This window comes from Kogia breviceps, chromosome 1, assembly GCF_026419965.1.
Source record: "Kogia breviceps isolate mKogBre1 chromosome 1, mKogBre1 haplotype 1, whole genome shotgun sequence".
Classification (NCBI taxonomy): Eukaryota; Metazoa; Chordata; class Mammalia; order Artiodactyla; family Physeteridae; genus Kogia; species Kogia breviceps.
In genome coordinates this window covers 26,727,412-26,738,498 of record NC_081310.1, presented here as the reverse complement: position 1 = coordinate 26,738,498, position 11,087 = coordinate 26,727,412, and positions in this window count along the sequence as shown.

Below are 11,087 nucleotides of genomic sequence, written 5' to 3'. Positions count from 1 at the left end.
GAGATATACCATGTTCTTGGATTGGAAGAATCAACATTGTGAAAATGACTCTACTACCCAAAGCAATCTACAGGGTCAATGCAATCTCTATCATACTACCACTGGCATTTTTCACAGAACTAGAACAAAAAGTTTTGCAATTTGTATGGAAACACAAAAGACCCCGAATAGTCAAAGCAATCTTGAGAACAAAAAATGGAATTGGAGGAATCAGGCTCCCTGACTTCAGACTATACTACAAAGCGACAGTAATCAAGACAGTATGGTACTGGCACAAAAACAGAAATATAGATCAATGGAACAGGATAGAAAGCCCAGAGATAAACCCATGCACATATGGTCACCTTAACTTTGATAAAGTAGGCAAGAATATACAGTGGAGAAAAGACAGCCTCTTCAATAAGTGGTGCTGGGAAAACTGGACAGGTAAATGTAAAAGTATGAAATTAGAACACTCCCTAACACCATACAGAAAAATAAACTCAAAATGGATTAAAGACCTAAATGTAAGGCCAGACACTATCAAACTCTTAGAGGAAAACATAGGCAGAACACTCTATGACATAAATCACACAAAGATCCTTTTTGACCCACCTCCTAGAGAAATGGAAATAAAAACAAAAATAAATAAATGGGATCTAATGAAACTTAAAAGCTTTTGCACAGCAAAGGATACCATAAACAAGACCAAAAGACAACCCTCAGAATGAAAGGAAATAGTTGCAAATGAAGCAACTGACAAAGGATTAATCTCCAAAATTTATAAGCAACTCATACAGCTTAATAACAAAAAAACAAACAACCCAATCCAAAAATGGGCAGAAGACCTAAATAGACATTTCTCCAAAGAAGATATAGATTGCCAACAAACACATGAAAGAATGCTCCACATCATTAATCATTAGAGAAATGCAAATCAAAACTACAATGAGATATCATCTCACACCGGTCAGAATGGCCATCATCAAAAAATCTAGAAACAATAAATGCTGGAGAGGTGTGGAGAAAAGAGAACACTCTTGCACTGTTGGTGTGAATGTAAATTGATACAGCCACTATGGAGAACAGTATGGAGGTTCCTTGAAAACTACAAATAGAACTGCCATACGACCCAGCAATCCCACTACTGGGCATATACCCTGAGAAAACCATAATTCAAAAAGAGTCATGTACCAAAATGTTCATTGCAGCTCTATTTACAATAGCCAGGACATGGAAGCAACCTAAGTGTCCATCAACAGATGAATGGGTAAAGAAGATATGGCACATATATACAATAGAATATTACTCAGCCGTAAAAATAAATGAAAGTGAGTTATTTGTAGTGAGGTGGATGGACCTAGAGTCTGTCATACAGAGTGAAGTAAGTCAGAAGGAGAAAAACAAATGCCATATGCTAACACATATATATGGAATCTAAGAAAAAAAATGTCATGAAGAGACTAGTGGTAGGATGTCAATAAAGCACAGACCTACTAGAGCATGGACTTGAGGATATGGGGAGGGGGAAGGGTAAGCTGTGACGAAGTGAGAGAGTGGCATGGACATATATACACTACCAAATGTAGGGTGGATAGCTAGTGGGAAGCAGCCGCATAGCACAGGGAGATCAGCTAGGTGGTTTGTGACCACCTAGAGGGGTGGGATAGGGAGTGTGGGAGGGAGGGAGATGCAAGAGGAAAGAGATATGGGAACATATGTATATGTATAACTGATTCACTTTGTTATAAAGCAGAAACTAACACACCATTGTAAAGCAATTATACTCCAATAAAGATGTTAAAAAAAAAAAAAAAAAAAGACACATGCACCCGAATGTTCATTGCAGCACTATTTACAATAGCCAGGTCATGGAAGCAACCTAAATGCCCATCATCAGACGAATGGATAAAGAAGGTGTGGTACATATATACAATGGAATATTAATCAGACATAAAAAGGAACAAAATTAAGTCATTTGTTGAGACGTGGATGGATCTAGAGCCTGTCACACAGAGTGAAGTAAGTCAGAAAGAGAAAAACAAATATCGTATATTAACGCATGTATATGGAACCTAGAAAAATGGTACAGATGAACCGGTTTGCATGGCAGAAGTTGAGATACAGATGTAGAGAACAAACATATGGACACCAATGGGGGAAAACCGCAGTGCGGGTGGGGATGGTGGGGTGCTGAATTGGGCGATTGGGACCGACATGTATACACTGATGTGTATAAAACTGATGACTAATAAGAATCTGCAGTATAAAATAACAAACAAAAAAAAACAACTAATACTAAACTTTCTTTGGATTATTTGTATGGAAATATGTTAATATAAATGTTTCAGACATTACATGAAATTTCTAAAAATCTTATATATTCTAGTATAATGTTATAAGTCATAATTCTAGTTATTACTTTAACATGTATATCTCAGAAATAACTAAATTTCCTTGTCAATTGCATTATTATGAACTTTCATCAAATCTTTAACTGTGGTCATTTGTAAGTCTTTTGTCATTTACAGACAGTTCTGGGTATACGCTCATGGTTTTGCAAAAATGTTCCTATAAAAGGGTTTCATCTTCAAGGAATTTATGGAAATGACTCTGACGAGTACAGGCTTCTGGTAACTGACTATACTCTGAACTGAATGAATAAGCATTTTCAGAACTCTAATGGAAAACTGATGAATTCATAAAAGTGCTAACAAAAGATCAAGATAAAAAAATTAATTACATGGGACTGAGTGAACTGATGAGGATGATTATAATTTTTTGTGACTTTCTGTTTGCATAATAATAAAAAAAAACCCACAAGGACTCGGAGGCAAAAATATACAAATCAATTTTCACTGCAAAGTAAAGGAGCTGTTAGAATGGAGGATTTACTGGACTGAATGTCAATATTATGACATAATACGAGTGTGTTTCATGTTTGGTAACTGCAATCATTGTTGCTTTTGCTGTGGTCATCCATTTGCAATGCTTGGTGACAGTTTATTTATCTATTGTAAAAATAAAATACAGTGTGTGTGTGTGTGTGTGTGAAAAACAAAAAAACAAAAAAACCCAGTGTTTACAGAACAGAGCCCAAGAGATTGGCATGGCATTCAAGGGCCCCACGGTTTAGTTCCTGCCAAGTTCCTTAGCCTCGTCTCTCACTCTATGGCTGCCCCGACCCCACCTCATGTCCATGCTGCAGCCATGCACTGGCTGTCATAAATGGGCAGGTGACCAATGGGCTCATGACCAAGGCTGGTCCTCACCAGTAGTCCTCAATGTGCCGTGAAGTTTCTGGCCTCCATGTCTTTGTCCAGGCTGTTCCCTCAACCCAGAAAGCCCTTCCCCATCTCCCACATGAAAATTCTACTCAAGCCTCCAAACATCGACTCAGAGGCCATCATATCCATTGCCAGAGCAGAATTCCTATTCCTTGCTGGCACCCCTACAGCACCCGGCCATACTGCTCTCACCACCTCTCACACTCCGCCTCATGTAAAGACATTGATGAGTTATGTGCACCCACCCTTCCCCAGCTCCCACTCACATCTGCTCAGGCGTGAGATCCTGAAGGCAGGGACCAACTCTTATTCATCTTTAGATCCCCTCCCAGCACTTGGCAGTGTCTGACACAGAGACGTGCTCAGTGAGAAGGATTCTGTGATCACTCCAGCCAGGGCCAACAGAGAGCCTCGTACCTGCTTTGGCTGCTGTCCCATTACCTTGGCTATAACTATGTACGTGTTGGGTTCCCTACGTCCTACCAACCTACCTCAACTCCTGGCAAGAGAGTGTGAATTCCCGAAGGTAGCGATGATGCCTGATTTATCTTTGTGTGCAGAGCACAGACCCCCACATGGAAATGATAAATGAATGAAGTCCATGAATGATAATAAATTAATCTATGTGGACAACTGTAAGAAAAAAAAAAAGTGCTATATGATCCAGCAATCCCACTCCTGGGCATATATCCAGACAAAACTGTCATTCAAAAATATACATGCACCTCTATGTTCATAGCAGCACTGTTCACAATAGCCAAGACATGGACACAACCTAAATGATATACACACACACAATGGAATACTACTCAGCCATAGAAAAGAATGAAATTATGCTATTTGCAAGAACATGGATGGATCTAGAGATTATCATACTAAGTGAAGTAAGTCAGAAAGACAAAGACAAATACCACAGGATATCACTTACATGTAGAATCTAAAAGACGACACAAATGAACTTATCTTAGAAACAGATTCACAGACATAGAGAACAGACTTGTGGTTGCCAAGAAAGGGGGGGTTGGGGAACGGATGGATTGGGAGTTTGGGATTATCAGATGCAAACAGTTGATATACAGAATGGGTGAACAACAAGGTCCTCCGATTGTAATGGCACAGGGAACTATATTCAGTGTCCTGTGATAAACCATAATGGAAAGGAATATGAAAAAGAAAATACATATATCTGTAACTGAATCACCTTGCTGTACAGCAGAAATTAAACACAACATTGTAAATCAACTATACTTCAATAAAATAAATTTTTTAAAAAACAGTCTAGGTCAGTTAAAGGATGAAAAGGAAAAAGAAAAACATCACACCAGAACTCTCCTATCTTGTGCTTCTGCACAATTCAAGTCCTGTCTGTACCACATGCTACCATGGACATCAGCAGTGAAGGAGAACAGAATATGCCACCCCATAATATGCTGCTTTGGCATATTGATTATTTTGAATTAAAGTCACTTAAACAGTCAGTGCAAGGACACTCTGACCCTCCTTTGTCCTTCTGAAAGCAGGAAATAAATCTCCCACGTCAAAGCTACCCTCCCTGTACCAGGAGGGTACAAGACATCCTTATCACCAAAGGCAGGCAATTTAGGGACAAGAAAGTATATAAGCAAAGCTTTTATTTCGTCACTAATTTGCTAACCCCAAGCCCAAACCACCTTGTCTTGTCAATTCTTCGCAAATTTGTTTCCGTGTCTAAAAGGTATAAAAGCTGCCTACTTTGGTCACTTCTTTGAGTCTCATATTTTTATGAGTTCCTGTGCATAGGAATTAAATTTGTTTTCTCTACTGTTAATCTGTCTTATGTCAATTTAATTATTAGACCAGCCAAAGAACCTAGAAGGGAAGAAGGGAAAGGTTTTCCTTGCCTGTAGCATCATATAGCTGGGATTCAAAACACTGGGAGATGAGGTTTATCAAGAAAAGCATGTGGACTGGGGAAAAGAAATGAGGATCTGAAACAGAGCCCTGAGATGGCTGGCATTTAAGGATTAGCAGAGGAGGAAGGGCTTGTATAAAACAGAATGGAAAAGCAGTTGGAGAGGGCGGAGGAAGATGAGGACAGAGCAGTGTTATAAAAATCACAAGAGGGCTTCCCTGGTGGCACAGCGGTTGAGAGTCCGCCTGCCGATGCAGGGGACGCGGGTTCGTGCCCCGGTCCGGGAAGATCCCACATGCCGTGGAGCGGCTGGGCCTGTGAGCCATGGCCGCTGAGCCTGTGCGTCCGGAGCCTGTGCTCCGCGACGGGAGGGGCCACAACAGTGAGAGGCCCGCGTACCGCCAAAAAAAAAAAAAAAAAAAATCACAAGAAATAATCATTTCAAGGAAGAAGCTGTGAATAACCTGAAACCCCAACAGAGCTGGTGTCAGTGAACCTTTGGTGTGCCAGAATGTAGGTTCGGTGTGGCTCCATCTTCTAACATTTGAGAAAAGCCAGAAATCCCAGTGCAATCTTATTTGAAACACTGTTCAAGTCAAAATAGATGTGACAACAAAAGCCTCCAGCTTGCAACCTCTGAGCTGGCAGACCCTTACCTCCGCCTGTCTAGGTGGAGAGAAGACTTCATTTTCAAGGGACCGTTTGCCAATATCCAGTTCTAGATCTATTAGGGGCACTGAAGGCCTCCTCCAACTGTTGAGATTTTCTGATGGCTTAACGTCTCAGATGGTGATTATGTGGCTTTCCAAATACTATAGATGATTGGCTTAATCAAGTAAGTCAATGGAAAAATGTGCCTCATCCATTCACCTTCCTACAGTTCTAATGTTAACCATGGAGGCACCAGTTCAGACCTTGCCTCCATCAACTGCTCTGGCCAGAATGCTGACTCAGCTTCACCTCAACTTCTTCTTTCTGTGGTTCCTGGGAGTCCCCCATCTCCAGGAGCCCCATCAGAGTCACATACCCACCTAGGGTACCTTTATAAGCCTCTGCTCAGCTCAATGGTGATTCCCTCAAGTTCCAGCAACACTAAGAGGACTGATCCAGGTCAGCTTTCCTCTCACAGGCAGTGTGATGACTGATGCCCTCCTTGCATACCTGATAATAAAAAGAACCGCCACTTTTTTTTAAAAACATCTTTATTGGAGTATAATTGCTTTACAATGGTGTGTTCGTTTCTGCTGTATAACAAAGTGAATCAGCTATACGTATACATACATCCCCATACCCCCTCCCCCTTGCGTCTCCCTCCCACCCTCCCTATCCCACCCCTCTAGGTGGTCACAGAGCACCGAGCTGGTCTCCCTGTGCTGTGCAGCTGTTTCCCACTAACTATCTATTTTACATTTGGTGGTGTGTATATGTCCATGCCACCTCCACTTTTTGAATCCTCACTAGGTATTAACATATAGTGGGCACTCAATAGAGGTGATCCCTTATCCATTTGGCAACATTGTGAAATGTCTGCAATTTCATTTTATAGATAAGGAAAAATAAAATTCAGCAAAGTTAACTGGTTTGCCCAAAGCACCAAAGCCAGTTAGATGGATCTGGGACTTGAGCCTAGATTAATCAGATTTCTATTACACAGGTTGCCTTTCCTATCTCTGTACAATGATCCATTTGAACCACGTGTAATATGGCTGCCACACGAGGCTGATTTAGAGATCCTTGTAAACAATGTTTTACTGCCAACCAGCCAGCTACCAAAAGGATCTGGGAATTGAAGGTATTATGCACTTACTGAAGGGGTGGGAATAGGAGAAGGCACTGCTTACAGATTCAGGCGTTATGGTCTCTGAGCTAGAGGATATTTATAAGAAACCCTTCAAAATGGTAGACAGGAGAGAGAGTTCTCCCTCTTTCCAAGGCAACTACTCGTTTCTCTAATCATTGGCTTAAACATTTTGTCTTCTCTGGTCAGAACGGCCAGAACTAGGAGACAATCTATAAACCACAAAAGAAATTAATCCAAGTGTGTCTCACCAGCTCATCGCTGAACTGGGACCCCCTTGAGAAAACAGAAAAGTTTGGCTTGTTCACCTTTGTCTCTCTTACACCAGTACCTGGCTCTTGAAAGGTACTCACTAAACACTTGTGGAGAACTAAATGAAATACTTTGTCGATGAAAAAATTAATCAGCCAATCTAAGAGAAAGAAATGTAAAATTCTATTAGAGCCAAATTGAAGATTATAACCCAGGAACAGCTCAGAAAACTCAGAGAACTGTTCTGCCCATTAGAAGTCAAAACACTGTTAAATAAGTTTTTTGAGACAGAGGGTTATCCATTAAATGATACATTATTGACAGTTTACACAATCTAGCGGGTAGTGGGTTCTGGGTCATTGTGGCCCCTTACAAGATTAGAAGGGAACGAACGTTATCTTCTCAGGAGTTGTCTTGTCGATGCTGGGAGAATGCTGCTCTTTATGGTTGAGCAGATATTTCTGCCAGTGGGGAAGGTTGGTCGATGCATTATGCAGATACACAATGCACAGTAGAGGGCAAAGAGGAGGCCAAAGGGCAGAGAAATCATTTTATGTTTAAATTTTTCCTGTCTTGCCATAAAATATGAATTTTATTTCACAGTCTGGTTCTGAACTAGTGAATGTGGGTTTTTTTGTTTTTTGTTTTGGGTTTATTTGGTGGTGTTTGTTTGGTTTGGTTTTGGTCAGTTCCAAAAATCACATTTATCCTTAAAGAGCTAGGATTTGCAATCACTGAGAAATGTCAAAGAAATGATGGAGCAGCTTTGAAGAGAGTTGTATAAAGATAATCCTAAAAATATTTTTTGCTGGAAGTAGACATTGAAGAGAACATGTAGTGGTCTCAGAGCTTTAGAGCCAAAAGATCTTTGTGATCATCACATCGCTGATTCTCCTCCTTGGACAGAAAAGGGACAGAAAAGAAACAGAAGCCAGAGGTGGGAAGTGACTTGACCAAGGTCTCACATATCTAGGACTGATGTTGCCTTTAGGATGCAGGAAGGTTCTGGTTCTTCTGTTTCAATGACATTCCACATGCTTTATAGCCTCAGTATTATTCATTTCTTTGCAAGTTAACATTCAGCCAGTAAGATAATTACTAACTTCAACTCTGCCCCTGAGGTGCCTTTGCAAAACTCCAGGGCTCCACTGAACACAGTTTGAAAACTACCAACTTAGATAATTTATCGCTGGTTACTTAAACTTTTAGCGCATTCAAGCAAAAATTTCTTTTAATTCCCTGAAAATTGGGTATTCTCATTGGCAGCATTTATTCTTCTCTTCCTTTCCTGATGAATAAACCCATTAATGAAAGAATGCGCTGTGTACTTTCTTTTGTGCCGTTATCCATCTGAATTAACGTGTGTGGGCAGAGCTCAAGTGGTGAGACCAAGATCCTCTGCTGGGCGGACCCTCTTGTGGGTCTCAAACCCAAGGGTGCCCAAGCTTGCTTTGTGGTGATGGCAGAAACAGTGCTCTTTAGACCTGAATCTCTGAGTCTGAAATTTCTAAGTTTGAAATTCTGAGTAAGATAGACAGGTGCAGGAAAGAATGATAAACAACCTGATTATCTCTGTACTGGTAAAGCAGTGATGGAGAATTCTAGACTAATGAAGCCAGAGACATCTCATTTTAAGCCAGTATTTTCTGTAAAACTTCCTAATAGCTTGTAATAACGAGGATCATTTATTGGATGTTTACCCCATGCTTAGAATTTACACAAGCATATGAGACAAGTACCATTATAATTCTCATTTCACCAATGAGAAAACTGAGGCTTAGCAGTTGGAGTTCTTAACTCAAAGAAACACACTCTGGCTAAATAAAGCAGAGTTGGGGTGGAGAGATACTGGAGAGGAGAGATATCTTGAAGGGTTTTAGAGGTGACACCAAGGGGAGCTGGGGGAAGGAAGATTTTCTCCACCTTTATTATGTAGGATGGTGAAGTTGAGTATAGACTCTGGAGCCAGACTGCTGAGATTAGAATCCTGGCTCCACCCCTTGCTCTATGTGACCTTGAACTGGGTCTCTCAGTTTCCCCATCTGTAAAGTGGGTATAATAATAGAACCTATCTCAAAGAACAGCTGTGTTTAAAAGCAGTGAGCTCAGTGCCATACTCACTGTGGGATCTCAGCATAATAGTTATTATCAGCTAATGTATAACGTGCTATGTATTGGGTTGGCCAAAAAGTTTGTTCGGGTTTTTCATAACATCTTACAGAAAAACCTGAACAAAGTTTTTGGCCACTCCAATAAATGTGCTTTCAAGTCCCCTCCTTGGGTCAGCCTCTCTCCCAGCAGATTGCTGCCCTTGAATTCCACCTGTAAACTCTAACTGTATTAATCAGTTCTGGTCATCACTAGTGGCAGCTGTGGTCCAGTGATACGTCCTTCAACCTCTGAAGACTGGCTATTCTCACTGGCAGACCTAATCATCTCAATCTCTCAAAAAACAGCAGAAAATATTCCTTGAAATCATAAGGATCCTTCAAAAGACAAGTATTTGGAGGATAAACAATAAGGAATGGCCTGGATTGTTTATACAGTTCTCCTGTGACTGGAGACTGGAGTCATAAATGGAATCCTGGCATGAAACAAAGTACACACAAGGGAAGGCTTGAACTGGGGACATCAGCTTTTGTTCTCCAGTGCAGTTGCTACACCACGAATCCACAGGAGCAGGCCTGCCAAGCAGGGCCGCTCACTAGCTCTCCAATGCAGTCCCTAAGGCTGCCTCCTAATAAGTCTGGCAGAGATAAACAGGGTGACCACCCAGACAACTGCATTATAGGGGAGAACCTCCACCATGGAGAGAGGGTGGTATGACCACTGCCAGAGTGTCTGAGCCGCAGAGTGCTGGCCTCCTTGCACAAGCTCTAAAACCAGAGAAAGAGCCCAAATTTGCCAAAGAGCTATATAGGAACAGAGGAAGAAGAGACTTAAAAAAAAAAAAAAAAAAAGATAATTATTCTAATAAAACACTGAAATTACAAGGAAAAAAAAAACAAAGGTACTTTCCTAGGAATTCTAATCTCACCATCAAAAAAGGACTTTCCACAACTCATCTCCCCGGAAAAGGTAGGGGAAAGCATCTCCCTGGCATAACCTTGGGCCTTATAGATTCAGATTGGGACATCATTTTTCCTAGGTTCATGAGAGCTGCATCTTTTTTGTTTTTGTTCCTAAATTTCCTCTTACATAAAAGAACCAAAATTCCTTCCTGAAGCCTCTGGCTCCCAGAACTTGCTTAGGAAGAATTTGATGTTATAAACACAGAACCACTTGCTTGCTTCATGACCTTGGCAAGACACCGAACTTCGCTGAGACTTGGTTTCTCCTCTATAGGGTCCTGGCTTTGTCTGCCCAACGTGCCTTCCCCTCCATTTTCTCTGTTAGGTGGGCTCCATCTCACAAACCATGGTGTTGCCGCCGTAGAAATAAAAGCTCTCTGATACAGTCTTGCCTCTGCAGCCTCTCTTGCAGCCATGGGTGCACTTATAGTTTAAATTCTGTGAGTTGGAGCTTTGAATTCAAGGCAGGATCTACCTGGAATCTGTTCACATGAGAGTGGTGTCAGCCATTAAATTCAGTCTCTGGAGACACAGTGACAACAGCTGGGCCCAGAGATGCTGGGGAAAGTGGTGATGCTTGGAGGTCTATGCCCAGTATGTGTGTGTGGCGGCGGGAAACACACACACACACACACACACACACACACACACATTTTCTACTCCATGTGTTTCCATGGGGAGGAGCCTCCCTAAGGTAACCCCCGTCTTGCCTCTCAATCTGTCACCAGATCCTGAATTGCGAGCCAACTTATCTATGGAAAACATGATTCCCAGTCTACCTTCTACTCTATAGTAAAACGAGTCTAAGC